This window comes from Pleurodeles waltl, chromosome 6 (assembly GCF_031143425.1).
Source record: "Pleurodeles waltl isolate 20211129_DDA chromosome 6, aPleWal1.hap1.20221129, whole genome shotgun sequence".
Taxonomy (NCBI): Eukaryota; Metazoa; Chordata; class Amphibia; order Caudata; family Salamandridae; genus Pleurodeles; species Pleurodeles waltl.
The window spans coordinates 1325517736-1325541711 of record NC_090445.1 but is presented as its reverse complement, the minus strand read 5'-3'; the positions used below and the strand labels follow the sequence as shown (position 1 = coordinate 1325541711).

At 42.9% G+C, this 23976-nt stretch overlaps 1 protein-coding gene and 1 long non-coding RNA gene across 2 annotated transcripts in view; one reads left to right on the top strand and one right to left on the bottom strand.

Moving 5' to 3' along the window:
• LOC138300829 (uncharacterized) overlaps nt 1–23976 on the top strand; it is a 295919-nt gene that overhangs the window by 219055 nt on the left and 52888 nt on the right. The window lies entirely within an intron of this gene.
• Nucleotides 1–23976, bottom strand: part of CALY (calcyon neuron specific vesicular protein) — a 141319-nt gene that overhangs the window by 116016 nt on the left and 1327 nt on the right. The gene's annotated exons all lie outside the window — the stretch shown is intronic.

The window sequence follows — 23976 nt, the reverse complement described above, 5'->3', positions numbered from 1 at the left end:
CTGTGGTTTACGAATGATCTTAAAAACTGGCAGAGAAAATACCGTCAACAAGAATGGAAATGGAGGTTAGACCCTACTCCCACGGAAAAGGCAAAACTTAGAACTACTCTTAGTTTGTATAAAAATGCTATTAATATTGCTAAATCGGATTATTATTCAAGCAGAATTGAGGAAGCTATTAACACTCCTAGAGAACTTTTCAGAATAGTACAATCTTTCTCCACTCCTGACGTGCCCACAGATTTTGAGAATTCTCAAGATTTCTGTAATAAGGTGGCAGCATTTTTTGAAAATAAAATTTTACACATCCAGGTGAATTTACAAAACCTGTGGACATATGTGAGTTACATGAATCCCCGAATAATTCTACGAGAGGAGATAGCCTTACACTGACAAACTTTCAGCCTCTTGGTTGGGAGAAGATTAAAAAGCTTATGACAACCATTAAATCGGGGGTCCCCTAGTGACCCTTGTCCTCCTCACATTCTGCAGCTTGTCCTGGATTTAGTCTCTACTGCCCATGTCCCCATATTTCAGGAGGTTCTGACCTCAGGGGTGTTTCCTTCCACTTGGAAGGAAGCGACGGTGATTCCCTTGAAAAAGAAAGCAGATGGCAAATCTAATGACTTCAAGAATTTAAGGCCCATCACTTTATTGCCTTTCCAATCTAAGATCTTCGAAAAACACATTAATGAAAAATTAGCCAAGTTCCTTCAAGACTCAGGTAGTCTAGATCACACGCAACATGGTTTCAGAAAGAACCATAGCACTGAATCGGCCCTCATTACCACTTTAGATACGATCCGGAAATTAGCTTATGAGGGAGTTGGCACTATTTTAGTGCTTCTAGATTTGTCAGCAGCATTTGATACCATCTCCCCTCAAATTATGATGTATCGCCTACATCAGGCAGGCATTAGGGGCACAAATCTAGACACTCTGAAGACTTTTCTCGAAGACAGATCTACTATAGTAATTTGCGGGAACTTTAAAGCTCCTGCATATCAGCTACCATGCGGAGTACCTCAGGGCTCTTCACTCAGTCCCACCCTGTTTAATCTGTATATGGCTCCATTAGCCAGACTGATTCGCTCATTTGGTTTTCTGATCACCTCCTATGCGGATGATAGCCAATTGATCATCCCTATTTATGGGAATTGGGAAGAAGTTGCTGACCGTTTTCACCAATGTATGGGTGCGATTAATAGATGGATGGGCAGGAATTGGCTCAAACTGAACGGCGACAAAATTGAAATTCTTCTTTTTGGCTCCAGTAGAAATTTATGGAGCGCCCGCTGGTGGCCATCTGTGTGTGGAGACCTACCGGTCCCGATTGGCTCCACTACGAATCTGGGGGTCATCTTTGACACTGATCTATGCTTTAAGCCACAGGTTAATTCTATCACTAAAACCTGTTTCTGGATATTAAAAACACTGAAAAAAATATTTCCCTATCTACAGGAGAAGCTCTGAATAAAGGTATCTCTTGCTTTAGTGATCTCGAAGATAGATTACTGCAATGCACTTTTGCTTAACATTGATAAGCTGTCACTCAGCAAACTTCAATTGATCCAGAATACTGAGGCTCGGTTAACACTCAATCTCCCTTGTTTTACTTCGGCCAGTGCTACTTTGAGGCATCTACATTAGTTACCTGTGGAGAAACGCATCGTCTTTAAGACAATGTGTTTAACACACAAAGCTCTATTTACCAGCAACCCAGAATATTTGAACTCTGGGTTTTGCTGGTACATTCCCAGCCGCCAGCTTAGATCTGCTAACTCCAATTTGGCCTACGTATCGCGGACTCGGAAGGCCAAATGGGGCGATAAGGCATTTACGGTGGCTGCTGCCAAATATTGGAATATGCTTTCCCCTTCTTTGAGGAAAGAACATGATCTCCTGGCTTTTAGAAAGAAGCTAAAAGAAGCTCTTTCCACAGTAGTCATGGACATGCCCCTTTTTTCGTCTTGTCCTGTGGCTCTCTCACTCCTGTTCCTAGCGCTTCAATGCCTTGGCCGGAATGTGCTTTATAAAAATGAAATACATATGTAGCAGTTATGGCCCACAACTTAAACCATAATACGCAGCGATTAGCAACAAATTATAACTTATATATCTTAAATTCACATAAGACATACCTGCTATGAGGATTGTTCATCACCAGAACTGTAAGCTTAAAAACTAAATATCAGTGAAAAAACAGGAATGGAGCAACTGAAGAGATCTGTCAATCACTGCTGGACAATTTGGAAGACTTTATTATAGTCCATTCACTGTAGTTCCCAAATATCTGTATAATCTGACCATGTCTTTACATCTCACATAGACACTCAAATATGGAATGACAATAAAAATAGCCAACCCAAGCGATCTCTCCACTTCTTTCTCCATCCAGCCATGCCAGGTCAGCACAACTATACACAAAATGACAGATTTGACAACGAGGTAAGCTGACTATATCATATGAAATGCCATAAGAGAACCTGCAGTGCTGTTCAAAGCTAGCAGCATACTGAAACCTTAAAACTGTGCATTTATCTCTTACACGTCATCATCCAACACACTGCTACACTTTGTGTCCCATAACAGGGTATTCACTCCTCGGTGGTCATCATGCATGACATGGAAACACATTCTACATAGGATCAAAACAAAAACAGCACCTTTTCAACCACACACCCTACAGGTATAGCATGCTACTTATGTAAGCAAGAATATCAGTGCCTTACATCATGTAGTAAGCACTATATAAATGCTGTAATACAATACAATACAAAAATATACAATAGATTTTTGTATTGTAAATGGAGACTAAAGTCTGTAACACAATATTATTACTAAACATGTACCTAAATGGAAAGTTCAGAAGTCTGTTACACCCCAAAAACAAGTAATGTTCTAAACTCACAAACAAATCATCAAAATTTGCATTTTTAGTAGGTCACATGCCTTTACCTTGAAAGTGGCAGATCCTATGGTCAGTTTAAAAATTGTTGAAGTTCAAGAAAATGGATGTAGTGGACAACTACAATGTACCCTGAAATTACTGCTAAAGTGGTAATTAAGTACTTTGGAACAATAGTAAACCAAGACATAAGCAGCAGGGCGACCCTGTGTCTCCATTATTGTTTAGCAAATTTGGACCACAGTCTATTGGTATCAGCTTTAATGCAAAGATTTAATGCAATCTCCTGGTGGGTGTTAAAACAAGTTTAAAATAAACTGCCACATACTGATGCAAATGACTTATATTTGGCAACTGAAATGCTTCAGATGTTCACTAAATATAACCAAGTGAATAGTGAAATATCAGACTACAGGCCACAGATAAAGCACACAGAGGTTTTACCATCTGATCTGCTTCAAACTTTTAAATACATATAAGCGTTACATAGGGGTTATGTTCCCTGGTAATTCAGATCTTCTCCACAAAGTAAAAATTCTTCTCCAGTGTATTTAGAAATCATGAAGCTGAAGGTATTGGCCTATCTTCCATTAAACGTACATAGAGATAATTCATTTGGCTACAATTGCAATTCTCCAGCACTGTTTATTTCTTTCAAAGTCATTTCTACTATGACCACAGATATTTGTTAAAAATATGATTCTCGCAGTAACTTGATCCCTGTGCATGTTTACAAATTCACAAGATAGTTGCCATCTTCAAAAAAGGTAGTCCCAGTAACCCTGCCAATTATCGACCGATATGTCTACTTGATAACTCCCAAAAAATCTATGCAAAGCAACTTTTGTTTCATCTTGATGAATGGATTTCGGAGTCTGAAGCCAAATCTGATTTCAGGCGGGGTTCAGACCCGCAGTTAGCACGATAGACCAAGCCCTGAGATTCCTGGCAATTAAATGGAAGAATGTGGACCTGGGGGGGGGGGGGAAATCTGTATGTGGTCTTCATTGACCTTAGAGCCGCATTTGACTTGATCCCCAGGAATATGCTATGGTTAACACTATCCAATATGGGGGTCCCAACCGGCCTCTTGAAACTCATTGTCCGACTGCATGACAACACTTATGCACAAATTAGATGCGGTAAGGATGGCGAGCTGACAGACCCTGTAGCCATCAAAAGAGGAGTTAGACAGGGTTGTGTCCTAGCCCCCACTCTTTTTTTGCTATACATAAACAACTGTATTCAATATTTAGAGAATTGTATAAACGACTCGCCCAAACTGGCTGGAAAGAAAATACTGTGTCTGCTATATGCGGACGACACAATCTTGCTAGCTAAATCACCAATGGGAATACAAAATCTGGTCAATCAATTCTGTGTCTTTTGCAGAGACTACGGGCTGGATGTCAATGTCAAGAAAACGAAACTTGTGACATACAGCACCTCAAGGAAACAATCTTGTGCAAGAATAGTAATGAATTCAATCCCGTTGGAAAAAGTGGAAGAGTTTGATTACCTAGGTATCAGGCTAACGAATACAGGTAATTGGGAGGCAGCTATTGATAAAGGGGCACTTATTATAAGTCAAAGAGGTGGGGCTCTAGTACGCAAGACTAGAATGGCAGCGAGTCCCCCCCTGAATACAATCGTGGAGATCTACAATGTCCAAATCCGTGCGGCGGCCCTGTACAGAAGGGAACTTTGGTGTTCTCACAGAAATTTGGGCACTTTACAAACTAAAGAAAACCATTTCCTCAGACAGGTTTCCAGATTAAGGAAGGGCACACCAATGACCCCTCTCAGGCTCGACCTTGGATTAAATAGTATTAAAACCACAGTGGGTCTGAGACCACTCTCTTACTGGATCCGTCTATGGAAAACTGACAAACTTGAACCGTTCAGGGTGGCGATAAGAGAACTTATAGCATCTCCACAGGGATTGAAAAAAATCCTTTGGCTGAAGGAGATGAAATCTGCCTGGGACAAACTAGGATTTGCCCACTATTGGAAATACCCTGAACTGATTCCTGCTAATGCTTGGCAACTTGTCAAAAGGAGATATTGGGAGAAAACCAATGAAGATCTTCTCCATCGTAACAGGGCGGGTAGGCTAACAATAGAATTCCTTCAACTCAAACACGAACCCCGGCCCGAGAACGTCATGGACCTCCCTATGCCTGCATGTGCGTGTGCCTTATTTCTTCAGCTAAGATATGGCATCTTGCCTATTAACAGCTACACAGCTCGTTGGTCATCAAGCAACTCTTTGACTGACAGATGTATACTCTGCCACCAATGTAAGGAAACAACTGAGCACATGTTGTTTTTCTGCCCCCTATACAAGAGTCCTAGAGGGAGGTGGATCATACCTCTGTGTAAAAACTTATTACTGCAGGACCGAGCTAACGCCATCAGAATATGCAAATATGATACATCTATACTGGTAGTTAGTTCAGTCACCAAATATTTGTCCGAAGCCTGGTCTATCCGTCGTAGGTTTATCTTAGCCATGGGTCCCTGAGTCAGCTAGGTACTTTTCTTGTTTACAGAAGGAGGTTTTAACAAGATGTATTTATCTCTGCTTTTTAACCTTTAGATGTGCTATGTATCCTGATATCGATGTGAATTTTATTTAACTTTCACGTGGTCTTTTTAGGAACCTTTTAGGAGCTCGCGGTCTCTCATATGAGAAGCTGAGACCCTATAAGTTTATAGAGATGAATTTTTAGCCTAATTGCCATTACATTTTATAAAATATCTTAGATATGATAAGAAACACATTAGCTCATAAACTGGCCATGATACTGGTTACAGTTCCATGGAAGGTACTAACTGTATATATCTGCATGATGGATTCAAGTTCTTTTATCACATTGTACAATTCTTTTATTGTGCTTTAAGTATGATCATAGCCTTAGTTTTAAGGAATGCACTATCGATATTTATTTGAATACCGGCTATAGGGTCTTATTATTACTATGTATGATTGTTATTATGAATTTTAATGGCCCAAAATTTATTATTATGTATGATTGTTATTCTGAATTTTAATTGTCTAAACTTTTAGACCGAATGAATATAAATAAAATAAAAAATAACCAGTTTAAATTGGTGATATCCCCAAGAATGGGAATTACCAAATTAAATAACCCTTTATTAGTCCCAAAAGAGAACACCTTAGTCCTGATACAGCCCTCAAATGTTTCAACATCAAATTGATTGCTTTGTACCGTTTGTGTGCCTTTCCATTAATTTAATCACTCCAAGATGTTCGCCACATATTGCTATGAGAGAGAACATATCTGGCACTTGATTTCTAAATATACTCAAATGGACATTGTTGAGACGACAAAGTCTCTTGCACTACTCGGGGGTATGAGCCTCTACAAAGAGTGAACCCATGGGCGTGTTTCTGTCTGGTTTTGTATTTTTGTTTGGTCTCACTACACAAGACAATCATGTGTGTGCTCAGATCTTAGGTATCAGGGTACTGTAGAGTGCTGTGATCCAGAGTGGGACTTTGGAGCCTGGAGGGATGCACTAAGAATGCCTTCTTTAGAGACTAGGCCGATTTGATTGTGTAAGGTAGTAACACTCATCCCAGCACAGATTGTTAGTAGTAGGACAGGCCTTTTTCATGATCCCTTTAGAGGTGAGTCACCTTCCAGCCTCCCTTTATAAACTGTCTTTTGAGCTCAATACAACTAGGTTCTACAGTATTTGTCTATGTGTGTGAGTGTATAGTGTGTTTGAATGCATGCATATATTCAGTGAATGGCAGAAATGTGCAGGGAGTTTGTTTGTTATGTCAACCTATGGACTCTGCACAATCCATTTTGATTCCATTGGGTGCATACTATATAATAAATGGACACTGAAGGTCACCTTCCAGACAGGCTATGTGAATCACAAAACCATGGGTCAGTTTGAAACTTTTGATTCGTAGATTTCATTTCTAAAACGTTATTCAAAGTGTTTTGCAGAAATCAAAACAAGAAGTACAGAGGCTACGTACTGAATAATATAATGACAGTCTAGGGCATTTCCAAAAGATAAAACTTAACAATGAAACAAGAGACCAGAAGGAAAGAAAGAAGGAAGTTGGTAAGGGTGGGTGAGCGCATGAGGCTAGAGATTGACATGGTATGTTAAGTGTATGTGTAAAGAAAGAGAAAGATGAGAGTGGACACACGGTCATGAAAGGAAATTGTGTGCAAAACAAAGATATAACTGTGCATCACAGGAGAGAAGTAGCAGCTTCCCCATTATCTGGGGGGTGGAGAGAATCTAATGTTAAGAGAATCCCTGAATGGTTGCCATATGTCCTTGGGCCGTGAAGATGGCGGTTGTAGAGAAGCATAGATTTCGCTGGTGGTATCGCAGTAAGACATATCTCGCAGGCGGGCTGCCTTGGTGGGGAGCATGCCACTGCCCAAATTGAGGGCAACCTGACATTTGGCCAATAGCAATGCGAGAGGGGTAAAGTGCTTTATGCTTAAAGGTAGGGTTTTTACATATCGAAGCAGGACCAGCAGTGGGTCAGGAGTGAGGGTTTGTTCCGTCATGTGCGATAAAGTGGATTGAACAGTGTCCCGGAATATATAGATTGGGGCGGAATTCCAGGATAATTATGCAAAGTGGGCATGCTCAGTTGAGCATTTAGGGCAGCAGTGTGAGCGGCAAGGGTCTAGTTTACCTAATGCGTGTGGGGTTGCGTAAGTGTGATGCAAGTATTTATAATGTAGTAGTTTGTGGCAATGGTTATTAAGGATAAGCTTAGTTTACGTGCAATAATACCATATTTTGTCAGAGATAGGGTGCCCCAATTCCCTTTCCCAAGCGGTCCTCGACTTCTCCACTCCAATAGGCCTTAGTTGTAGTGAGGTATAATATACCCTGGAAATTAAATGAACATTGTCTCAAGCAGTGATAATCATTGTAAGGGAAGAGATCTTGGTTGGTTTCTCAGGGTATGCACATAAGATTGCACGTAGTCAGTGTAGGATGAATCTATACATGTGAAAAGTGTTTAGTCCCTCTGTTAGTGTGGAGATAGTTTGTAAAGTGTCATCAGTGAAGAGATCAGTGATGTTGAGCGTTGTGTCAACCATTCCCGGGTAAGTGGGAGTCACGGGTTTGCCAGGTTGGAAATATTCAGGGAATATGGGGTATCATGGCCCAAACAGTGGAGTAGTTTAGCCCACGCCCCCAGGTAGTGGGGAGTGTTTGTGTCTCAGACGCGTTTCTGGGCAATCCCTGAGGTAATAAGATAGGGAGGAAAAAAAAGGAAGGGCCTGTGTCAGTTCCGGCTTAAGGTATTGGAGTCTAGCATCAGGGTGATACCAAAAATATGCAAAATGTGCCTGTATGACCATACAGGAGAGGCGCAGGTCAGGGACTCCGAAATCACCGCAGTCGTATGGGAGGGTCAGCGTGTGCCACCATATGCGGGGGCGACGTTCAGCCGATATGAATTTCATAAGAAGACTACGGAGAATGTCAAAAAAACATTTGTCAGGGCAATATGGATATTTAGGAACAGGTATAGAAACCGAGGAAAAACTACAATTTTAATGATGACAATCCGTCCAGCCATGGGCAGCTGCAACCTAATCCAAAGGTCACTCAGGGATGTGAGTTTTTGACCACAGGGCCATAGTTCAGCTGAATCACTTCAGCGCTGTCTCTATGGAGCTGAATGCTAATACACCTAGGGTGTTTGATGCACCATAGGGTACTCAAGGGAACACCAGGTCATGGCATAGGTAAAGGGAAAGAGTTCAGATTTACTCTAATTAATGGATAAGTCAGAGAAGGTGCCAAAGTGCACCACTTCCCTTATCAGGGGGTAGGTTTATTGCCGAACAAATAATAGGATGCCGTCTGTGTAGAGGGGAGCCAACAAGGGACCACGGGGGAATCGTAGGCTTCGATCTAGATGACGTTTTTGAAGATGGCAGATCAAAGGATCCACTGAAATGGATCCAGGATAGTGGAAAGAGGGCATCCTTGGCAGGTGCCCCGAATTAAAGAGAAAAAGTCAAATAACGTGCCATTTACTCACAAACGTGCAATTGTGGCTGTTTAAAGCAGTGTAATCAAGTTCTGAATCCCTTAGGGATTCCCAGTTTCGTTCGGGTGACGTGAACAAAAGACCATTCAAGAGACTCAAACTCCTTTTCAGCATCTAGAAGCACTGCAGGAAGATCTGGGGGTACGTGATTTATAACTGAAAACAATGTGTGTAGATTTATTGCAGTTGAACTGTGGGGGACAAACCCCGACTGAATAGGAGAGTTAATACTATCCATTAGGCGAGTGAGGTGTGTTGTGATAACTTTGGCTAATATTTTATTATTGTGATTTAACAATGACAAAGGCCTGTATGAGGTATGATGATGAGGGAATTTGCTTGGTAAAGTAATAACTGCTTCCCTAAGAGTAGGAAGGAGGATACCCTGTTCTAAGGATTCAGCATATACTTCAAACAAGTGGGGAGTAAGGATTGTTGTATACGTCCTCTCAAAATTGCTCATGAAGCCATCCAATCCAGTGGCTTTCGAGCTGCTCAAAGCATCAATGGCTTAAGATTTCTCCTCACACTTTATGGCAGAGGCTTAAAATTGCTGTTGGCCCCTTTCTAGTCAAACCATAGCAATTTTGGAAAGATAATCTGCTAGAGGTGTCTCGGGCATGTTATAGATGGCCATAATGTGCAGTAAACACAGATACTATAGCGGTATTTTCAGTGATCGTTGTGCCATTTTCATGGAGCACACTAGTTATATAGGAGGCCTGATAATGTGGGCGCAGGAGTCAGGCTAGTGTTTGCCTTGGACCCTCTCCCTCTTCATATCTGCATTCTATGGCATCTTTACCTAGGCATGCTACCTCACAGGTCGCCAAATCATGACACTCCTGCAGTAGTACACAACGGGTCCGCAAATACATGCGACTGGTGGGAGGCCTGGTCTGGCTGTCCAGGTCCTTAAGTTGCCTCTCAATCTTGGCAAGATCATTCCAGATACTACGAAGAAATCCTGAATGTTTGGCTATGCAGACCCCTCTCATGTACACCTCAAATGCTTCCCAAATGCATTGAGCGGCTTTGAACAGACCCAGTGTTCAATGTGAAATATTCAATAATGGTACTGCAAACTTCAGCGCAAAATGCCTCATCCTACAAAGGGTTTATAGGGAAATGCCAAGTCCTGATCGGTGGGGTTTGGCATGGCACACGTAGCTTGGCCACTACTGGGGAATGATCGGATAAAGTTTGTGGGAGGTGGGGTGGGTAATGTCAGCGAGCCATAGGAGTGCTAATGGAGAGAGATACCAGTGGCCTATGCGGGTCCAGACATCATGCGGTGCTGAATAGAAGGTGTAATCTGTCATATGCGGGTGGCGGGTACGCCAAGCGTCGGATAGATGTACAGTATCTAGGAGTTCCATGAGTACTTGCAAGTAGTGTGATTTAGTGAAGCCAGTGGAACCAGTTGAATCAAGTACAGGGTCGCATATAATATTGAAATATGATCAACTGGAAAGTGGTCTGAGTCAAGAGGTTGTGAAAGAGTTCCGGGGTATCAACATTGGGTGCATATACGTTAGTGTATGGAGAACTGGCTGGCATGGCTATATAACTCACTAATAGATACCGACCCGCAGGGTCCGAAACAGTGTTGTGACAGACAAAGGGGAAACTTTTATGGATTAGTGTGCACATTCCTCATAAATATGTGCTGTAATATGCAAAATAGTGATTGGCCCCCCACTGTGCAGCGTAAGAGCATCAGTACTGGGTGATAAATCATTCTCTTGTAGAAATGCCAGTTTGATACCATGGCTTCGCAGATAGGATAAGACCTCCTTCTCCTTCTTAGCGTTGTTGAGGCCCCTATTTTTCTATGTCATGCATGATAGGAGAAAGGATTGGGCGCCATTACCTTGTGGCATCAGTGGGATAGTAGGGAATGTGGACCAAATAGATATGGTGAAAAACATGAAACGTCATAAAATAGAGTAGATGGTAGCTTCCGTAATGAAATATTACACAAATAACTTGTTCCCAACCCCCCACCCACACCGTTAAGCGTAATCTCCAATGAATCCCAAAAAATAAGCAACAAACCAAACAAGCAAGCATGGCAGTATACACCTCGGGGTGCAGCAACGCTCCATGTGGATCATACTCAGTTGTAAAGTGGGTCTGTAGTAGTGTGGTGTCTGGATCCAAAAGAAACTAGTATATTTCTCTATGTTCATAAAGTTCCCTCCTGCGCCAAAATGTTCAGGACAGGTACAAGATCAGCGCCATCTTGTGAGGAATACAGGATGTCCAAAAAGTAATCCAGGATGAAGGGGCACCTTGCAAACCTGTTGACGAAGGATCGAGGATCAGGAGGATGGATGGTGGGCCTGCGCAGTAGGTCCCAGCTTATGTTGCTTGCAAAAGATTGCAGCATCTGCAGGAGAGGTAAATACATGGGCCCAGATTCAAGAGGGCCTAGCGCCTCCTTGCACCACATTAGCGTTATTTTTAATGCTAATTTGGCCTAATGAGGCCAAAATCACTGCGCCAAATTTACAAAGTGGTGCAATGCATGCTTTGTGCCACTCCGTAACCTGCTGTGCCATATGATGCCCGCACCATGCATAACGTATGCAAGGGGGGGCGAAAAAAAGGCGCATTTTTAACTCCTGTACAGAACAGGTGATAAAGGAGGTGCACCATTATTTATAATGGGTCTCACTGTGCTTTGCAAGATTAGCATCAACATTTTTTACGCTAATCCTGCAAAGCACCCAACTAGCATCAAACATTTTGACGCTAGTTCCTAACTACCGCCATGGAGCGCCGTATGTTAAATACAGCATACACATGGTGGCATTAGGGGGGTGCTAAGGTGCGCAAGAAAAGTGGTGCTGCATTGTATGCAGTGCCACTTTTCTTAAATATCTGGCCCATTCCATCCTTTTTGATGTGCAGTCATGCCGAGGACAGCTTACCATAGTGAAGGCCGCATCTTTGGAGAGTCTCTTTGATGTCAGCATACTTGCGGTGTGCCCCCTGAACCATTTGTGTAAAATCTGGGAAGAACGAAAGAGCCATACCCTGATACCACAGCAATCCCTTCTCACAGGCCAGGTGCAGGGCAGTGTCCCCATCTTGAAAATTAAGTAGCCTGATGATTACAATTCATGGGGTCACTCCCGGGACAGGGTGCTGACCAAGTTTTCTGTTTGCCCTCTCAACGACAAAGGTGTCCAAGAATGACTCCCTGCCAAATCACTCTACCAGAATTTGTTCTACAAAAGTGTCCATGTGGCCAGTGTTGGTGGTCTCTGCCACTCCTGTGATACAGATATTATTGTGGTGGGAGTGCACCACCACGTCTTTGTTTTTGGCTTCCACCACTCTCATGAGTTGTTCCACTCTCTCTAGCTGCTTTTGGGTGTCAGAATGGATGTCCTCCTCTTCAGATATCTGTCGTTCCGCACCATCCAGTCTAGTGGTGTGTTGGTCCATATGCTCATTTATTCGATCAAGCCTCGTAGTCAGTGAGTCAAGTCGCAAGTCAATGGCTTGAAAGCCTGCCTTGAGCTCGGCCATGATCGCAGCTCTCCCATCGGGAGGTGGGACTGTGGTGGAACCAGCACAGGGGTCCCGGCCTGCAGGCTCCTCCATGTTCTGCCATCAGCGGATTTTGCTAGATTCAAATGACAATTGTTTCTGCCTAGGGTCTCTGTGCCCCATTATGTGGGCAGGGATAATGCTTTGTAGTGTGATAGAAGGAGCACTCCATGAGGACGAGCTGGCGGGGGACCCTCAAAAGTCGTAGCCGTCACAAGAAGGTAAAGAGTCAGCAGCTAATATATTCTCTGTGCATAAAAATACACAAACCCCTCAAAAGTAGCATGGCAGTCTTTTAAGGCTGTTGCAAGTACCCCAAGATTAGTTGTGGTAGGCTCCAATCATAGCACAGGGTTAAAATGAACCACTATGGCTTGTGGTGCAGAGGGTAGAGCAAGTAGATCATTCAAGCATCGTAGATCATATGGCCCAAGAGAGCACTGCATTAGCAACATGAGAAGGCGTGGGGAGAGGCACATCCATACGTGTTATGGGAAATAATGGTGGGGTCCCATGGGGTGTTGGCCTGAGGACTCACTACAGCATCAGGCAGTTGTAGCCGCTTGAGGCCCCTCCACGTCCAGGCAATGTGGGGCAGTGGGTGTGTCAGCAGGGAGCTAGCAGCGCCGCTGCCGTCGTGGCTCCTATTGGGAGAAGCGTAACTCCAGGCCCTGGAAACCAGGGCCACTACATGGCAGTAGATAGGAGGCAGAAGGCGGCAGCAGGCCACTCTCTGGGTGTGCGGTGTTTAAGAGTGGCCCAGGACGGCACGCGATGCAACTCAGCTCCCCACAAGGCCAGCTCTACAAGCCGAGAAAGCGGTGGCCCCGCCCTAAGGCTCATCTACGGTCCCTGTCACTATAGGGACCCCGATGGCTATGTCAGACGGCGGCCGGAATGTGCACACTAGCGGGCTCAGAAGGATTTCATCCACCCGAATGGGTATGTCGGACATACAAGGGCTGATGTCTGCAGGCAACGGGGTTTTGGCGAGATTCCCCGGAGCTTCAATGCCGTGCTGCCATCTTGGTCACTGGCTAGACCACACCCCCAAAACGTTTGACACTTTATGAAATCACTGGTTGTGGGAGGACAAGAGACAGTCATATCTTTGAAGTGCCATGGTATTTCTTGGGCAGCTACTGCCAAAAATATTTTCCTGGAGGCACGACACCAACACAAGTAGCTGATTGGCAAGTGTGAAGGCAATTCCCACCTTTGTAAGGTAGAGTTTTGTGTAGCCCAAACCTGCGCTCCATCTTGCTATCAACTGAAGAATAATGACAGTGTCTGAATTGGCAGGAGTCAGTACACTGCATGGTGGAACTATCTAGAAATATTTTGAGACATGTAATCAACAATGGATATCTAGAAGGATTGTACAAAGAGTGCTTGGTGATTATACTCAGTGTTCTTGGATTTGTTATGACAAAGAGAGGCTGCTCCCACCAGGGTGAGGAAGGACTTCTATGATTCTGAGCTGAAGTCTACCACTATCAGCTTACCAAGGGAGTGACAGAACAACCTGCTGAACTGCTGCTAAGTAAATGCCTTGGAAAGGAAACTGCTGAGCTGGCAGAGGAGCATTTGAAGTGTGCCTGCAAAGCTTCTGTCCGGAGATGAAACCTAGAAACCTAGAGACAAAACCTAGGAAGGAGCTGCCTGCTGTGAGGCATGCCTATGAGTTGTGCGGTGGAAAGCAAAAGGAGACTATTGGGTGAGCTGCGGTGTGAAGTAGCTGTCCCGGGGAGGTGTTCGACCTGGAAAGAACTGTGCCAGTGAATTTATACCCCTTTCAGTAGCATGCCATAGAAATACAGAAGCCTAGAGTGGTGAGACCACTCTATTCAGGATTGTGTGCTGCCAACAATATTGTCACCACTGTGGCTGTGCCACTTAATCAGGTACACACCCATACTGCCACATAGCAGCTTTGCTACTTCATTGTGTACCCCCTGCGCAGTCACCATAATGTAGTTATGCTGCTTCATCATGCCAATGCCTGTATTTCCTATATGTTGAGACCCAGAGGGTCTACTTCATTGCATGAGTGCCTGTGGGGGTAATCTGGTGTTACTGTAACCCTGTGTGGAGCGGCACTGCTAAGAAGAAGCAGCAGAGCTCAGTGCCTTTGTCTTCAGAATCCTGTCCCTCCATACAGATATGCGGCAACCCCGACCTATGCCCTCTACCACCTTCCTGGGCTGATTGCTCCATTATTGGCTCTCGTGGGGAGAGTGTCCAAGAAGATGAGAGTGGCTAGATGTGAAGCCTGCGAAGAGTTGCAGTAGAGTCAGTGGAGAGTGAATGCTTCTGCAGCCCAGTTAAAGCTGCAACTGCTCCTCTCATGGAGCTGGTTGAACAAGCGAAGGATAGAACCGAACTTCCTGTACAATCAGAGCTGCTCACGGTGCTTTGAAGGGGCTGGGTGGCGTGTGAGTTGGAGGAGGAAGTATTTTGTAAAAAAAACACTTACCTTTCTTGCCACCACCACCGCACTGCTCCTCTGCTGCAGCTGGAGGCACAGGGTCCCAGTCTGCCCTGCGGCCAATCAGAACGCTGCTGCACCCAGCATGCTCCGAGGCAGAGTGAAAGTCTCTGCCTGCTCTCTCCAAACCGGAAACACAGTGCCCAATGCGCATGTGTATTTGGCCGGCCCGAAACAGCTGGCCAAACATAGATACACACTGCCCTCTCCCTCTGTCCCGCCATAGCCCGTGGCCAGACCCTTTTACTATAAAACAATAATAAACTTAGCTTATTATCGTTTTATAGTAAATGGTTTGCAGCTGCTACTCCTGGAGGGGGCCCCACCTGTGGATAATAATACCAGAGACAGTGCACATTGCCACAGAAATTAAAGAGCCTAAGCACCTACCATATGTATGTGAAATTTGAACCTGTTATTCCCAATTTCGCTAAAGAAGCTTAAGGGCCCATAGCCTTTAGAACAGCGAGTGTGCAGTTGAGTAGTCTTTTGTGTTGGGTTGAGCCAGTAAACCATTAATATGTTGCATAATATTGAGTTATTGTAAGCATAACATTCTTTTTTGTAATTGTAAGTATTGCCTGGACACTGTAAATATTTATGGGTTGATGTGTGCATTGTTGAACCCTGTGTCTCTAACCCCACAACACCTCCTTGGAAGCCTTGGGATGCTCAGGCACGAGTCAGCTGCTAAAGGAGTGTACCTGATGCTCGATTTGCAGGGTCATAGTAAGTAAAGCCTTGGGATCGTAGGGGTAAATGCCCACAGCCCTCACATTTGTCCCCTAGTAGCTTAGGTCTGACACGTTTTTAAATCCATCTGTCTTGTGGAAACATCCAGCTCTTTCAAAAGGGTTCATTGTATAATACTTTATAGTCCTGATTCAGACTGTCACCTAAAAACTGGGTCGTCTATAAGAATCAGTGATATTCCAAACCTTCAATGAAAATTAGCAAAACATATGCTGTATTGAAGTGTTTTCTTCACATACCTGCCTATGGAGGAATTTTGATGTAGTTAAAAAGCAAATTACTTGCAGAGGACAAGGTAGTTCATCAAGTACAAAATCTTCATTAGTTGAGCACGTGACATACTTAGCGAGCTCTCTACAATTGCTAACCACAATCTTGGCCCTCAAATAGGTCTACAACTGAACTCCAGGAAGCGTACCAGTTAAGGAGATTTGCAAATGTCATCAGAATCCCAAAAAGGAAATGTAGGACCATATTACACTTGTTAGCTGTTATGTATTTCTTATTTATTTTCGGACAGTTAAAAAAACAAAGGTGTAGAATTTATATCGAAAAAGTAAGTAAAATACTGAACTACAGGTGTTTTTAGTACAAATCATACAAAAATAATCATGTAGTTAAGAATTTTGAAAAAACATGTTTTGCTAAAACAAACACATGTGCCGTCTGCATATGTGTCTGCACTGTGCATGTGTGTGTACCTTCTTTTCCTGTCTATCCTTAGTTGCATTTGTGTGTCTGCCCTGTGCTAGTATCTGCCTCTGGACCATATCCCCTGTAATTTGATGTTGGGCCTGGGACTGCGTGACACAGGATATCTAGCATTATGTCAATATAACCTTTCAACTAAGATACCAGTAATCCTTCCACTGAACCTGCCCTGGGTCGACAAATCTCAGAAGTAATGCTTCTATGACAGTCTAGTGTTAGTTTTATAATCAGTAAATTGTAAAATGTTAATTATTTGGGTTTGCAATATGAATGTCTTCAAGGAGAAGTATTTAGATAACGTTTGATTTCTGTAAAATGCTAAGTAGTGCATAAGCTAACTGTGCTTGACAGTTTGCCCAAATCATAGGTTATATAAATCGGTTTCCCAGTTCCTACTGGCTCACATTATCTCTCATTAGTTAAGTCATCTGTTTTACACATCACCTACTGATTTTGTCTCTTGTCTTTAAAGTTGATAGCTAATTCAAAGTACATGGGCCCATATTTATACTTTTTTAGCGCCACATTTGTGCCGCTTTTTGACGCAAAAACGGCGCAAACTTACAAAATACAATTGTATTTTGAAAGATTGCGCCTTTTATGCGTCAAAAAGTGGCGCAAATGCAGGGCTTAAAAAGTATCAATATGGGCACCATGGTTTTGCTATCATCCCACTACTATTACAAAAAGGGATATATTGTCATTTTCTTTTACACATTGCAAATCTTTTAGGTGTACACTACCAAAATGCAGGTTTCTGACTGGCTTCTAGCTGGTCAAAATGTAACCAGGAGATTCATAGCCAGTATTTGACACAAGACTCATTACATTATCAACATACATTTCACTACACATTTTCCCACAACACCTGCCTGTGAAGATCATACAGGGCTTGATTTAGTGTTTGGCCAGCAGTCTGTCGCCTGTCTGAAATGTGGAGGGCATTACATCCATCACCCTGATGGTCTACCACTGGCCAAATTTAGATATCAATGCCAGCCCAACAGTGGTCACTGGCCACCAGAGAAACCAAGGTCCTAGCAGTCCTGAAGGTACCAAACATTTGGTGCCATGTGCCCCCCCCCAAAAAAAGTAACTGGTGAGGCGGGTGCCGGGAGATGTGTCCCTAGGGCCGAAATCAGCTGGGGACAGGTGCCGTGCGGCTCCCCTATCCTAAAAAAGAAAGAATATTAAACAGATCGGCCTGAGGGATGAGGTCCCCAGGCCAAAAACAGCCGGTGGAGCGGGGCACACCTACCCCTTAAAAAAGAAAAAAAAAAGAAAAGAAAACCACTAGCAAACCTAGTAATCTGCTTACCAAAAGCTACCTTTCTGCCAGATTTTGGGTAATTCCATCCAGCGGTTCGGGCTGTAGTCATGTTCAAAACTCCTAAGAGAATTAACATGGGGAACACACGTTTTTTTACTCCCATTTTTCCTCAGCCCTCACTTGACAGATCACACCAAAACTTTCCGTGCACAACAAGAAACACTGGCACTCTTATTTGTGAACATTTCTTGAAGATTTGTCAAACGACGCCAAAACTATAACTACCTACTGGCGACTGGCAGTAGGTAAAATATATATACATATATATATATATATATATATATACATATATATATATATATATATATATATATATATATATATATATATATACATACATATATATACATATAGATATATATTTACATACATACATTTATGTGCATATATATATATATATATTTATATACATACATATACTTACATATATATATATACCAGATTTTTCATAAGAAGGAATTTTTTGTTTTCTTAGTAAATCTTAGTAATGTTGGATTTGATGATCAAATTGAAATTAAACTTTACAAAAAATGTTCATCTACCTTTTCTCCTTCATGGAAAGTCTGGCGCTGATCTATCAAGTAGGGGCAAGGAACAGGGGTCCCAAAACATCTATCATTCTAATTCCCATTGAAACGGTTGCTGTCCGTTACAGAAAAAAAGATGAATGGAATTACATCAAATTTGACAAAAAGTTAGAACTTTACTCAGAAAATAAACTTTTTCCTATTTGCTATACAGCTGTCAGCCATTTAAAAAAAAATAGGCCCAGATTTACAAGAAAGTGGCAGTGCCGCACTGCGTCACTTTAGAAACGCCGGGATGGGCTGTCTTTACGCAAATACAGCATACCCCGGTGTTCCCCTAGCGATGGTGCTAAATTTAGCTGCCTAGCGCCAACGCAGGCACCTTTGCACCAATAGGTGTCACTTCCTGCACATAAACAATCAATAATGGTGGGTTGTTACTCTTTTGTGTGCTGCAGAATGCAGCATATTTAGAAGTAGTAAATCGTCATTATTTAATTATTGTTTGTGTGCAGGAAGGTACACCTTTCTGCACATAGTCAATCATGAATGGCCTTTTGCCAATAAGTGGCTTAACGCCACCTTGTAAATGTGGTGCAGGGCACAGAGCCACCGGAGCGTCACAAAAGGTGATGCTCCAGTGGCACTAGAGGCTTGTTGATATGCTCCATCGTGTTTAAAATGTTGCTGCGATTGACCCATTCAAAGTGGATTGATGGGACCTACTTGGCTGGGTACGACATGGAGAATATGTTGTGGCAGCCATTACAGGACTCTGTGCCTGAGTCCTAGAAACAAGCCATGACAAGCAGGCGGTTGGGTGCAGGGCCTGGCTGGTGCAGGATAAAAATGGGTAACCATGGTGGGTTGGCTGCCATTGAGGGGGCTGGGCAAAGAGCCTGACCACAGGCCAGGCGCCGCCATCAAACTCTACAGCCTGCAGTCAAAATTGTGGTTTTCCTAAATACCAATATCACTTCTAACGTTCCCAAACAGTATGAGTTGTACTCCACAGGAAGCTTAGGTGAGATGATAATGCTTTAACTGCATACAACCAATACAGCCAATAAACGCCTCTCCTCAGGACAACAAATGAACATTTCTGTAAGAAAGATAGAGAATGCAGATACAAGTATAGTTTATATTAATGTTTTAGGTGAACCTAAATTCTTTTTTGCATTTTACCCACTTTGATCTTCAAGCACCTGCAATACTCTACTTAATCTTCCTAAAGTTTAAGTTGTTTCGTTCATCTATTTGTCTTAACTGATAAAGAATAACCAGGTCTACTTTATAGGAGGCACACTCCAGAGTAAAGATTTTTACTTTTTATAAAATGTCGATATTTCCATAGATCATATCAGTACCAAAGGCAGACACGCTGTGTAAAAGTAAAAAAATATGAAACTTGCTCTAACCTCCTGAGGGATTGCAATTTTTCCTTTTAATACAAATGCAATCATTTTTTTCTTGTAGTGCCAAAACAGCACTGCACCAAAACATACTGAGAGACTCTGGTCAGGTTTTACGAAAAAGGAAATGAAAGTGTAGAGCCTCATAATGTAGCATGCCCAAACTAAAGGGTCTATCTGATTTTTCAGGTCCCTGAGAACAACAGTTCCTAGAACACAGTAGCATGAAAACAAACTTCTTCTAAATGTGTTTCCATGAGAAAATCATAATCCTGAGTTAAATTTCAGGCTAAAGTAAGACAAGAGATCTTGATGATATTCTATTTTAAGGAGAAGTGATTATCCATCATGATCTTCCCTAACCACGGACATTGAGAATCCCAAATGATGTTACTGCCCTACTGAGAATGAGATTTAGTAGTGGTACCTTTCTGACCCCTCACGCAGGGTGAGGCTGTAAATGTGTTTCCATGAGAAAATCATAATCCCGAGTTAAATTTCAGGCTAAAGTAAGACAAGAGATCTTGATGATATTCCATTTTAAGGAGAAGTGATTATCCACCATGATCTTCCCTAACCATGGACATTGAGAATCCCAAATGATGTTCCTGCCCTACTGAGAATGAGAGTTAGTAGTGGTACCTTGTGACCACTCGTGGAGGGTGAGGATGTAAATGTTTTTCTGTGAAAAAATCATAATCCCTAGTTATATTTCAGGCTTAAGTAAAACAAGAGATCGTAATGATTTTCTATTTTAAGGAGAAGAGATTATCCACCATGATCATCCCTAACCACGGACATTGAGAATCCCAAATTATGTTCCTGCCCTACTGAGAATGAGAGTTAGTAGTGGGACAAGGTGCAAGGTGAGGGGTATTTCTTTTTGTCTTCTGAGCCAGAATCTTTGAGGACTTGCACTAAAGAATGAAAATCCCATGAGGGCATTAGTTCTGTGAATATATGTTAGATATTCAAGCCTCTTGAATGTTGTCTTGAGCAGAGCATGAGGAGAAGTTTTGACACAGGTAATGGGGATCAAGCAAAACTCACCAAACTATGAAATGCACTGAGGATCTCCAGAGATCACTTTTTGGGAGAATATGGCCTGCAGCCATGCAAGTTCATAGCGTAAAAGAGCCCATTAAATTAATTGGTGTTTTGTGATTCCTTTCAGATAAATAGAGATCCTGTTAAGTCATTGGGTCAGCCTGCTTGGTCTCTGATTAGAATGAGCCTACATAATCGAGGTACAAATTACACACCTCTTAATTTACAATAGCATGAGGTGCACACATTGGTGGGTGGACAATTTGCATTTGATTGCAGGCCGTACATCCAGGAATGGGAGGTTACACACAATGTATACATGATTGCTGGGTGCACAAAAAACATTGTTTACAATTTGCTCCTGCGATTTGTGGCATGTTCTCTGTATCACAAATGTCAGGGATAAACTCCAGGGGCAATTTATGCCTGGGTTGTAGTTCCGTTTTATGATGCAACTGGAGACTGAAAGCAAAACAGGATTTGCAGCCTGATCTTAATCAAACTCTTAGTGGGCCGTCCAAACTCGAGAAGATGGGATTGCACAGACCGGCCCAATGGGATGTCTTGGACAGTCCTGCACACTGCTCTCGTGACTTGTGTTGAGATTTTGTAAAGATCAAGCAATTGTTTATACACTATATGAGCATGAGATGCCCTGCACCAAACAGCATTACAGATGCATTTTAGGTCTCACAAACAGAAAGGTTTTAGCTGTCTGTTGTCAAAGGATCTCCTGTAGACCATACCAATAACTTACTGTGGACTTAGAGCCAGCCCTCTGCTTACCATGTGTTGGCTCTATGGTCACTCTTATTTCCCTTCTTCTTACTTGATGGCTTGCCTTCCTCTTTTTTGTTTGTCCCTTCCCCAGAGCATAGTCTCTTTACCATCCTTTTGATGATTGAATTACTGGTATTTTTCTACTCTTCCGATTCAGGGTACTATTGTTTTCTGTATTTTTCCGCACTTCATGAGAGTGCATATGTTTACTACCCCTCTTCCTCATGTGCTTTTTCTCTCCCAAACAACTGTCCCTCCGCATGCCCATGTCGCTCCCCCATCCCCCACCCCAAGCTTATCCATCGCTTTCCTCACACCTCCCTGGCTTTTACTTTTTTTGGCCTGTCCCACCCTCCAGTGCTTCCATTACTCCGTCACCTCGCCCTCTCCCTGTCGCCTTCCCAACCCACCCGTGTGTTGCTCCCCAAACCAATCACAGCCGTTTACATATGTTATTTTTGAGAGTTCAACAGTTGCAATTTGCTTCCAGGCACTCCACTATGCAAAAACTGCTTTTGTGCAAGTAAAAGTATTTTTTTTTATAAACCAATCCAAATGCATCCACCATCTTGGCTCGACAAATACTATATATTTTGCCAAACAATTAAACAGCATCAGCAAAAAAACATCAGCAAAGCCAACAGAACGAAAAGACAAGACCAGCTGGCTTTGCCTATGCTTGTTTCCCAAAAAAGCTAACCACATGCAAGAAGCAATGTAAACACTTAGGCCCATATTTATACTTTTTTTAGTTCCACATTTGCGTCTTTTTTTTATGGAAAAGCGGCGCAAACTTACAAAATACAATTGTATTTTGTATGTTTGTGCCGCTTTTGCGTCAAAAAGCGGCGCAAATGCAGTGCTAAAAAGTATAAATATGGGCCTTACAGTGAAGCAAACTTACATCAACAGGACCCAAGCCTCTAATGCAGCCAGGTAACCCTGCATTAGCCAGACTGAGTTTGTAGTCACTCTGCCCCTGGCCCTAAAGTGAATTACCACTGTGAGGAGGAAGGATCCCTGAAACAACAAGCACAGGCTTAATGTGTGAATCTACTTTAGTGTGGGAAACACTGGAGTACTCTAGCAAGTGCAGACGTAGAGGGCTACAGTTATAAAATAACCCTTCATGCAGTTTAATGCAAGTTCTCTAATGGAGGCAGCAGGATACACCCAAATGGTCAATAGCAGTTGGGGATGACAACTCCACTGGTCTGAGCCAAGATGTGATTGACAGACTCTCAAACCAATGGCCAAAGGAAGCTTATCGAAGAAAGCCAACAGCTAGAAGGGGTAGTGCAAAACCCTGGCCTATGTATATTATTAGCAATAGGTCTTTGCTGAACACACGAAATCCAGACCTAAACAAATCACAAATTAATAGTACCCTATCTAGACACCCGGTCAGGAATCTACATACCTGCAGACTGCTAGGAGACCAGATAGAATGCCCATGAATGGCCGATAGGGAGAAATTATGCTTTAAGGTAGAGTGACATTCAGCATCTGATAACTCTGTTAGAATCTGTGGGGATGAGGGAGTTATGTTTAGCTCGGGAATGCCAAGATCAATCAGGTAGGTGGGAATAAGTCTGCCCATGGGATGTAAGGCTCTGGTAGCTTACCAAGGGGCATATTTAAGAAAAGTGCCGCTGCACTGTGCAACGCCACTTTTCTTGCGCCCTATACCCCCACCATGTGTGCGCCGTTTTTAAAATACGATGCACCATGGTGCAGGGTAGGGGGCAAAAGCCTCATTTGTTTTTAGGCTATTGATGTGCACTGCAGGAGTAGCACCAAACATTTGCCGCTACTCCTGCAGAGTACATAGGGGCCCATTGTAAATAATGATGTGCCCCCTTTTAACGCCTGCTATGAGCAGGCATTAAAAGTGCCGAAAGAAATGACACAAGGAAATCTGTTAGATTTCCTTGTGCCATTTTTTTGTCCCCCCTAACAGGGGAACGCCCCCTTTGCATATAATTATGCCTGTTGGAGGCATAATGTCACGCAAAGGTTTACAAAGTGGCGCAATGCAAGCATTGTGCCACTTTGTAAATATGACACGGGGATTTTTGCCTCGTTGGGCCACATTAGTGTAAAAAAAAATTATGCTAATGTGACGCAAGGATGCCTTAGGGGCTCTGAAATATGCCCCCAAGTGTGCCAGACATTATTATCTGTGCTACCTTAAGCACACAAAAGGGATAGGAAGAATTTTTGCAATAAGTTTACCCACTGTCAATCACTCTGCTAGCATTCCAACCCAATTACCTTTTGTACACCATACCACCTCAATTTAAACCCAGCCATATGCAAATAAGTCTTAGCCCTGCTCCAATAGGAACAGCAATGCCTGAACTGGCAGGCCAGGTCCTCCCTA